This window comes from Marmota monax, unplaced genomic scaffold, assembly GCF_021218885.2.
Source record: "Marmota monax isolate L192 unplaced genomic scaffold, Marmota_monax_Labrador192_F-V1.1 WCK01_AAM20220418_F8-fsc00074, whole genome shotgun sequence".
Classification (NCBI taxonomy): Eukaryota; Metazoa; Chordata; class Mammalia; order Rodentia; family Sciuridae; genus Marmota; species Marmota monax.
The window spans coordinates 9634937-9643910 of record NW_026694232.1 but is presented as its reverse complement, the minus strand read 5'-3'; the positions used below and the strand labels follow the sequence as shown (position 1 = coordinate 9643910).

Sequence of the window (8974 nt, the reverse complement as noted above, 5' to 3'; positions counted from 1 at the left end):
TTCTGCTTCCTTAAATTGGGATCGAGTACAAGAACTAGGTGATCCCAGCAAGTTCCTGGATGGTACTAATGAGCCAATCCTGGGACCACACTTTGTGGGCGGGGCAGGAAGAAGAGGGCATGTCAGCTCCAGGCCCTCTCTGGGTCCCAAACAGGATTCTGGAGTTCTTTTTATCAGAAACTCCTGAAGAGATATTTTAAAGCAAGTGTCTCTTCTTACAGGCATTTTGAGGACCTCAAAGCCTAGTGGGATTTGGAGAGAACCCAGAGGCACCCTCTCCAGCCCCAGCTCAAATCATCAGGGTGGGGTCAGGGACCCGCCCCTACCACTAGAAGTAACTCCAAAACAGGTGTATCTGCACAGCTATGTGAGGTCTAAAAGGTTCTTGATAAAGGAAAAAGAGTTTTCAGGTCACAAACTCCATTAGGATCACACGAGTGAGAAGTTCCTAACATGCAAGCCCAGGCTGCATGTCAGTGATGGGAAAAGGGCTGTGAGCACCCACCCACTTTCACATCCTTTGCACTCAGTTCTTAGCCCAAAGTGGTGTTTTTCTGGAGTATCCCATGGGAGTAGTTTCAGGCCAAGGTCATTAGGGGGAAAAGATGCTCTCAGAAACTAACAACTCTGCGGGCTGGTCAGCAGAGATCCTGAGGTCCTGGCCACGGTAGGATTTGGTGCAGAGTTGGACCCGGGACTCCAGCTGCTCACTAAGTTCGTCCAGAGCCCCGGTGCAGGACTCCAGGCTCTCCGCCAGTTTCTGAATCTTGGCCTTCAGAACCTCCTGGCTAACCTTGGTGGCCCCCTCGGCGCGCCTGGGGATGAGGAAGCCACGTGAGCCAAAGAAGACAAGGAAGTAGACAGAATTGTACAGGGCCAGGGAGGCGTTCCTCCCGCTCTGCAGCAGCTGGCGGTCCCGGCAGCCCTGCCTGCGGCAGAAGAACTCCTGGCAACTCGGGATCTCACGCATCTGTCCTGGCAGGTGGCCGCGATCTCCTGCACCCTCCGCACCTCCCGGGAGTTGAAGAAGATCAGGGAGAGATCGGACGTGATGGTGACTGTCCCTCCAGCGGTGGCCACCGCTAGTCCCACAGCCGACGCGAGTAGTGAGGCACCTAAGGTGACAGGGCTGAGCGAAAGCTCCACGATAGCAGCTACTGCGCCCGCAGCGCTCAGTGAGCTACCTGCCACATTGGCCGCCAGGGATCGCTGGCAGAGGCGCTCTAGGCGCCGGGCCACCTCGCGCAGGCGCAGCACCTGGCCGTGGAGCTGGCCGCGGCGATCCAGCAACAGCCCTTGGAAGCCACGCAGCGAATCCGCGCCTTGCGGCTCCCAGGCCGGAGGCCGCTTCATGCCCATTCACTTCTGGCTGCCTCCAGGAAAGAAAATTCCCAGAATTTCTATATATGGTAATACCTTTGAAGTTTATTTTATCTGATATTAATACAGATTAATATTAATAAAAGTTCCAACTTTCCATTCTTTATTTTTACATTATTTTCCTGAATTTTTTAATTTTCAATCTACCTGTATCTTTATATTTAAAGCACATCTCTTGTAGACACGATTAGGTCTTGATTTTTATTAACCCATTCTGATAATCTCTGCCTTTTAACTGAGTGTTTAATTCATTTTGTTCAATGTAATATTGATATATTTGGATTTAGGCCTCATATTTTGCTCTTTGTTTTCTGTTTGTACCATCTGACCTTTGCTCTTCTGTTCTTCCTTTTCTGTAATCTTAAATTTTTACCATCAACTTAGAATTAATGTCTTTATCTAAAATGTAAGAATCTTCTAAGTCCATACTATTTTTTTTTTAATTTTTAGAGACAGGGTCTCACTACATTTTTTAGGGCCTTGCTATGTTGCTCAAGCTGGCTTTGATACTCCAGCCTCAGCACTATTTCTAGCATATTTTAGGAGAAGTCCACTAAGATTCTTATCTTTGCTCCTCTATGAGTAAGATTATCCATTTCTTTAAACACCGTCTCTTTGTCTTTGATTTTCAGCAATTTGAAACATGCTAGGTGTAGATGTTGGGTATTTACCTTGTTTGATGTTCTCTGAACTCCATGTATCTATTACTTCAGAAAAGTTTTCCATCTTTATTACTTGAAGTCTTTCCTCAACTCTGTTCTATTTTGCTTCTCCTCCTACTATTCCAATTGAACAGTTGTTTATCTTTTGCAATTGTCCTGTCGTTCTTAAATTTTCTGTTTAAGTTTTTCTTTTCTCTTTTCAATTTTGCCTGAGAAGTTTCTTCTGACCTATCTGCAACTCCACTAATATTCTCTTCAGTCACGTCTAGGGTACTGATGAGCCCATCAAAGGTGTTAATCATTTATCTTAGTGTTTGTTATTCCTAGTCTTTCCTTTTGTTTCTCATTTACAGTTTCCATCTCTCAGCTGACATTATCTTTTCTTTAATATTCTTTTTCAGCTGTAACCTTGAGCATCTCAATCATAGTTGTTTCAAGTTCCTATCTGATAATTCCAATATCTAAATCATCTGTGGGTCTCATTCTAATGCTTGCTTTATGTCCTTAGACTTTGTTTCTTCTTGCCATTTAGTCTGCCTTATAATTTTTTTGTTGTTGAAAGTCAGACATAGTGTATTGAATAATAGGAACTGAGGTAAATAGGCCATTTATTTGGTGTTTTCTGTAGCCAAAGGGGCCAGAAACTTCAGATCTTATAATGTCTTTATGTTCATTTCTTGCCCAGAAAGAATTTGTGTCTTCAACTCTTTAAGCTGTAATTCTCTATAGTTGTGCTGGAGGCTTTTTGGTATAGTGGCACAGTAGAGAGGAAAGAAGGATTCTGTGGTCTATGATTAAATCATAGTGTTGAGTGAGCCTGCATTTCTGGGGTGTGACTTTCACTGCTGTTTCTTACTTTTCCACCACCACTAGCACCTTGCATGAGACAAGAGCCTGGAGTAGGAGAAATGCCTTCCCCATCATGGGACAAAGCTCTGGTGAAGTCCTTTTCCTTGGAGAGTAGGTTTCTGTTCTGGAGAATGGTTGCTCTTTTCACAATGGTTACCTTTCTCCAACCCCTGCCAGAGCCATAAGGGTATCTTCATTGGCTCTTTAGCAAGAGAAACTAGTAAGGTTCCTGGAGGAGAGCCTGAGGGGCGGGGGCTCTCTAAGGCTGTGTCCCAGGAGTTTCTCACTCTCACACTAATGTACCAACAATTTATCAGAATTACCATTAGTTGTTCCTACCAGTTGATGGCTCCCATGGCTTCTGCTTCAGGGGAACAGAGCTATCCCATGAACTGGATTCAGCTCTTTCTCCAGGTTTCATGGTGGCAATGTGCCCTGCTACCTCAGTTCTCTGGTGGAGATGTAAAAGTTGCTGATTTTCCATTTGTTCCTTTTATAAGGCTGGAAGTCACAACTTCCAAGCTCTTCACATGTTGGAGCTAAAACCAGAAGTTTCTTTCAGTGCTTTAAAGATCCCTCTCACTATCTTCTGACCTCTATTGCTTCTGGCAGGAATCCAACCATTATTATTTATATGTAATTTATCCTTTTTCTCTGGCTGCTTTCAAAAAAATTTGTATTCAGTTTTTAGCCATTTGATTTGTAAGCACTCAGGTCTGTTTTCTTTGTATATGGGCTGTGTTGGGCGGGGGGTGTCTATGTACTTCTAGAATGTGTAAATTTATGTATTTTGCCAAATTTGGAAAAACTCTCATCAATGTTCTGTCAAATTTTCTTTTCCCCTCCTGTTCCATTACATCTGTCTTCTCCCACTGAGGTTCCGATTCACGTATCTTGGGCCCTTTGGATATCACCCTGCAGTTCACTAAAGCTCTGTTCTTTGTTCACACGTTTTTTCCTCTATGATGTTAATATCAGATGGTTTCTATTCTCTTCCTTCTACTTCACAGACCCTTTTCTCCTTTTTCCTTATTTTGAAACACTTCCATCTTTGTGTGGTTATTATAATATTTAATCTTGTGCCATGTCTATGAGATTAGAATGGAAGGTGAGGTGTATCTTTGATCTGATCATCTGTGATTCCTGAGAAAGAAACAAATACATGCCTCATTCTTTAAAGAGGCTGGTCAGAGAGAGGCTGGAGTGTATATGTGGATGCTGGAGAACGAGGAGAATCTCCCTCTGGGCTGGCCAGATGTGCCAGGTTTAATCAAAGAATATCTTGAAGCCAACTAGGATAATGTAGACGGTGGGAAGCCATCCTGACACGTGACTGGGCGGCTCCCGTTAAGGGTCTGAAGCGTTCTGGCTGTGTCGGAACTTTCCTGGCCCTTTCCTGATGAGAGAACCCGTCCGTGTGGGGGTGTGACTGACCACTGACCCCGGGGGCCCAATCACTGACCCTGACCTTGGAGTGCAGTCCCCCCTCAACCTTCATTGGATGGAATTATCCCCTGAATTTCTTGTTCCCCAATAAAAGGCTACTCCCTGGTGTGTTCACTCTCTCTCTCTCCTGCTAGCCCTGAGTAATCCTTGCTGCCCTGCTGGGCGGTTAGAGGTCGGAGCCAGAGAGGGGAGCCGTCTCGGACCTGGCAATAGAAATAAGGTAACTGAGTCTGTGTGTTTTATTTCGATCTCTTCTAGCTAACTTTATGCCAAGAACCTCATTCATGAAACCACTGCGCAGGCCGCATGGTGGAGTAGACCTCTAGATAAAATGGGAGTCAATGTGGCAAACAACTAGCTGGTCACCGATGGTGGCACCTTGAATACAAGTTTGCCTGTTGTCCACAGCAGCAGGAATACATGTCCTGGTGTGTTTATGCCAGAGACGTGCTTTAGATGAGAGTGAAATCCTATAAGGAAACTAAAGAGAATAGAAGAAATAAAGTTGACCAGATGTTAGCTAGAATCTAAAAGGTTTGTTCCTTCTAGTTATTATTATTTAGAATGTTCTCTCGGTGGACTCTTTCTGTATGCAGTAAGTCACAGAAGAGAAACCTGGCTGACAGCACTTTAACTTCTCAAACAGCACTAACCTAACTGAATGATCAAACTTCAACATCACCTATACTGGACAACAGATGTTAAGTTCCCCTCCATGAAGCAACAGGAGGTAAGCAATATCAGCTGTCCTATTCCTGCAGAAAACGTTTTGACTAAAACAGATCATGAGGAGGCAATCAGAAACATTGAAATTCTGCAAAACAACTGTCCAGGACTCCTCAACAATGTCAGTGCTGTATAAAAACAAAATCAGAGAACCCTTCTAAATTAAAAGTTTCTAAAGAATCATGACAACAAAATGTAACGTGATCCTTGATCATATCCTGTATTGTTTAAAAATCTAGCTATAATGGATTTACGAAAATTCAAAATGGTCTACATACCTGATAATAGTTTCATGTCAATATCAAATTTCCTCAAAGTGATATTAGTATGGTGGTTATAGAGAATTTCCTATTTGTAGCAAAATGTTAAAATTGATGAACTTAGCTGAATAATATACGGGTGTCATAGTAATCTTTATTTTTGCTTGACATATCACATGTATATAGAAAAGTATATAGATTATGGTGCACATATTGTACTGTTCTTGGAACTTTCAAGGTTGACCTTGCTCACTAGCTCTATCCTTCACTTCCTGGCCTACATCAGACCAGACCCTTCCCTTGTTGTCATGAGATGCTCTCATCAATGGCCAAAGCCAGCAGCCAGTCTTCAGGCTACTCTTTCTACACTGGACACAGCCTCTGAAAGAAGAAGAAGCTGGAATAGCCCTCTTGCATGTCTTAATACTTAACTCTCTGGGCTTCTCCTCTGCATGTACCTGGGTGCTGTGGGCTGCATTGACTCCTCTTTTCCTATGATATCCCCTCTCCCCTCTATTCTGGTCATTCTCCACGGTGCTCAAGGTCTTATGTTGTAGCTGCCCTCAGCACCCTGAAAGTAGGCTGGCCATGCTCTTTGCAATGTGCTTTCAACCCCCAATGCAGTGGACAGACTTTGTTTGTTTGTTTGTTTGTTTGTTTATTTATTTATTTATTTATTTTGCTACTGGGAATCAAACCCAGGAGCACTCTAACACTTAGCTACATTCCCAGTCCCTTCTATTTTTTACCTGAAACAGGGTCTCACTAAGTTGCTAAAACTGGTCTTGAACTTGTCTTCCTCCTACCTCAGTCTCCCAAGTCCCTTGAATCTCAGGCATTCACCTCCATGCCTGGCTTGACTGAGGCATTTGTGATACCTTGAAATATTTCTGGCTGGGGTGTATCCGAGTGGTAGAGTGTGTGCTCTGCATGTACAAAGCCCTGGGTTCTTCAATCCCCAGCATACAAAAGAAAGGAATCTGAATAAATGACTGAAACAATAAACAAGAGAACATTTGAGGATAGAAGGAAAGAGAGAAAGGAACAGAGAGAAGCCTGATGCCCCGATCCCTCCCAGGATAAGGGGAAGAAGGAGAGGCAGCAGGAAGTTGGGCAGAAGATGGGGCAAGAAGAAGATGCCACTTGATTTTGGTCCTGTGAGTGTGAGAGAATTTGAGACACAGAATTGGAGCAGGAGCCCCAGCAATGGAGCCAGTTAGAGAGGCTGGTCTGGGTGCTTCAGAGCTGTTGGACTCTATTTGTATCTAATAGGGTTCCATGTGGGGTGAGAAAGGTATTCAAATTTACAGCTTAGTTCTTACTACGTATTATTATTCCTTTAAGGATTTTTCTAGACCTTATGTACAATCAACATTCTCTATACTTTATAAACACCTAATCAAAAATTCTTTCTTCAAATTTAAAAAATTCTGATTTTTTAAATTTTCTGCTGTTAATTAATTTTTTTCTGGTAATAGGAATTGAACCCAGGGGTACTTTACCACTGAAGCTGCATCCCCACTCCTTGTTATATTTTGTTTTGAGATAGAATCTCTGTACATTGCTGAGGTCCTTGCTAAGTTGCTGAGGCTGGCCTTGAACTTGCAATCCTCCTACCTTACCCTCCCAAATCACTGGGATTACAGGTATGTGCCACTGTACCTGGCCAGATACTAGTTAAGTGCTGTGAACACCTTAAAAGAGGCAGAACCTCATAGAGCACAATGGTTCATTCTGCTTTTTGGACATTGTGGATATTCCAGAGCTGTCCTGATGTGGAATCCTAGTTCCTTCTAGTGGAACATAGTGTTGAAGATGAAAGTCTTCATGCATGAGCCATGGGAAATTAGGGGTGGAAAACGTGCTATTGGGCCACTTCCCATTGTGACAGAATATTTGCTAACTAAAGCTTATTAAGTGGCATGAGATTCAACTTGGTCTACAGGGGAGCAAAGGGTGAGGCCAATGGATGGAGTCAGGGGAAGGAGAAAGTGGAATGAAAGGAGAAGCCAGTCAAGTGTCCAGGGGAGGATTTGTCCTCTGATCTTAACCTTTACTGCTCTGTGTACTTGCCCTATCTTCTGCCCAACTTCCTGCTGCCTTTCTTCTTCCCCTTATCCTGAGAGGGATCGGGGCATCAGGCTTCTCTCAACCCAGATTTTCCTGGGCCATGTGATTTTTGTCTACTGCCACTGCTCTCCCAGATAGTGAAATTCAATGAAGGCACATGTTTAGGAAAAAATAAGAGGTAGGAAAGTAAAGTGGGAGCAGGGTGGTGACACTGTCTTTGGAGCAGTTGTGCAGCACAAGGAAGAGCTTATAGGTATCTTGAAGAACGTGGTGAGAGGACTTGTGTGGCCAATGGAGACAGAGCAAGGATCCTGCAAAGGGAGGCACAAGGTGATGAGGGAGCCATGAGAAGGCAGGAGAGGTGGGTGCAGTGTCAGCACTGTCTGGGGAGAGCTGTTCACAAGTGGGTCAGGGATGTCACTCTTCCTAGGAGCCCAGGAAGGCAGGAGGCCCTGGGTCACTCTTGGGCTTCCCTAGCCTTGGAGACTTGCTGCAGGCCTGGGTTGAGCCCTGGATTAGCTGACCAACTTAGGGAGGGTCTCTGGGTGATGGATTTGCCCGGTCCTACTGGTTCTGAGATCCTCTTCCCATCCTTGTCTCTCTCTCTAGGGCCAATTCCTTCAGGGGGACAACCCATTTGACAAGGGCTGTGTCAGTAATTGCTATGTGACCTGCCACACACCATTGGGACCCAAGTGGGTTGGTGAACCAGAGGCTCAAATGGTGGGCCTTGGGGCTGGTGGGGTGGGATGAAGCTGGCTCTTCTTCCCTGGTCCCTTGCTCCAGCTTCCAGGCCCTGATATTCACTGTTCTTTTCTTTTAGGGTTTTCTCTAGGGTGCCCTGGGAGCTTCTGGGAAGTTCCCTCTTCTTGCCTTTCTAGTTTCTTGTCCCCAAAAAAAGAGGTAGAGGGGAACTGCAGCCTGGATGAGGCTCCTTGCTGACAGCCCTGGACTCTGTACCTTCCAAGCTGAGGGTGAGGGTGGTCAGGGAGTCCAGGCCAAGGTGGTAGTGACCCTTTGCATTTGGCCTGTGGCTCCCCAGGTACCAGTCAGAAACTGTGTGGCTCCAGAGGGAGGAGGGGACTGAGTGGGTTCCAATGGGGGCCCTGCAGTCACCCAGATACTCCCCAGCACATCATCTTACACACCTCCCTGGGCCCAACTTTCAAACTATGGATTTTGACTCATGTGGACAGGGACCCCCAGGGAGTGGCGAGGCTGCAGCTATCTAGAGGGTGAGGAGTAGCAGGTGTGCATTGGAAGAGGGGTGTCTGTGGGTTGCACATGTGTTGGGGAAGCCCCTGAGGGTGGGGTTAGTCCTGGAGCTGAAGCACTTGGAGCCTAAGAAGCAGGATTATGGACCTGGAAGGCACAGGGTCCAGGTCACAGGGCTTCAGCACACGCTCAGGTGTCCCTGGATAGACAAAGAGAAAGATGGCACTGCTAACTAGCTGGTTGGCTTTGGGCTAGGCCCTTAACTTCCACAGTCATTATGAGGACTGAGACTAGTCCAGTAATTTATAATGATGTTTTAAAGGAGATTCTTTTTTTTTTTTTTCTTTTTGGAAATTTTTACTAAGT

General features: G+C 45.1%; 1 pseudogene; it reads right to left on the bottom strand.

Moving 5' to 3' along the window:
* Positions 1-469: 469 nt before the first annotated feature.
* On the bottom strand, positions 470-1367 carry LOC124108419 (apolipoprotein L domain-containing protein 1-like; annotated as a pseudogene).
* Between the last annotated feature and the right edge of the window lie 7607 nt (positions 1368-8974).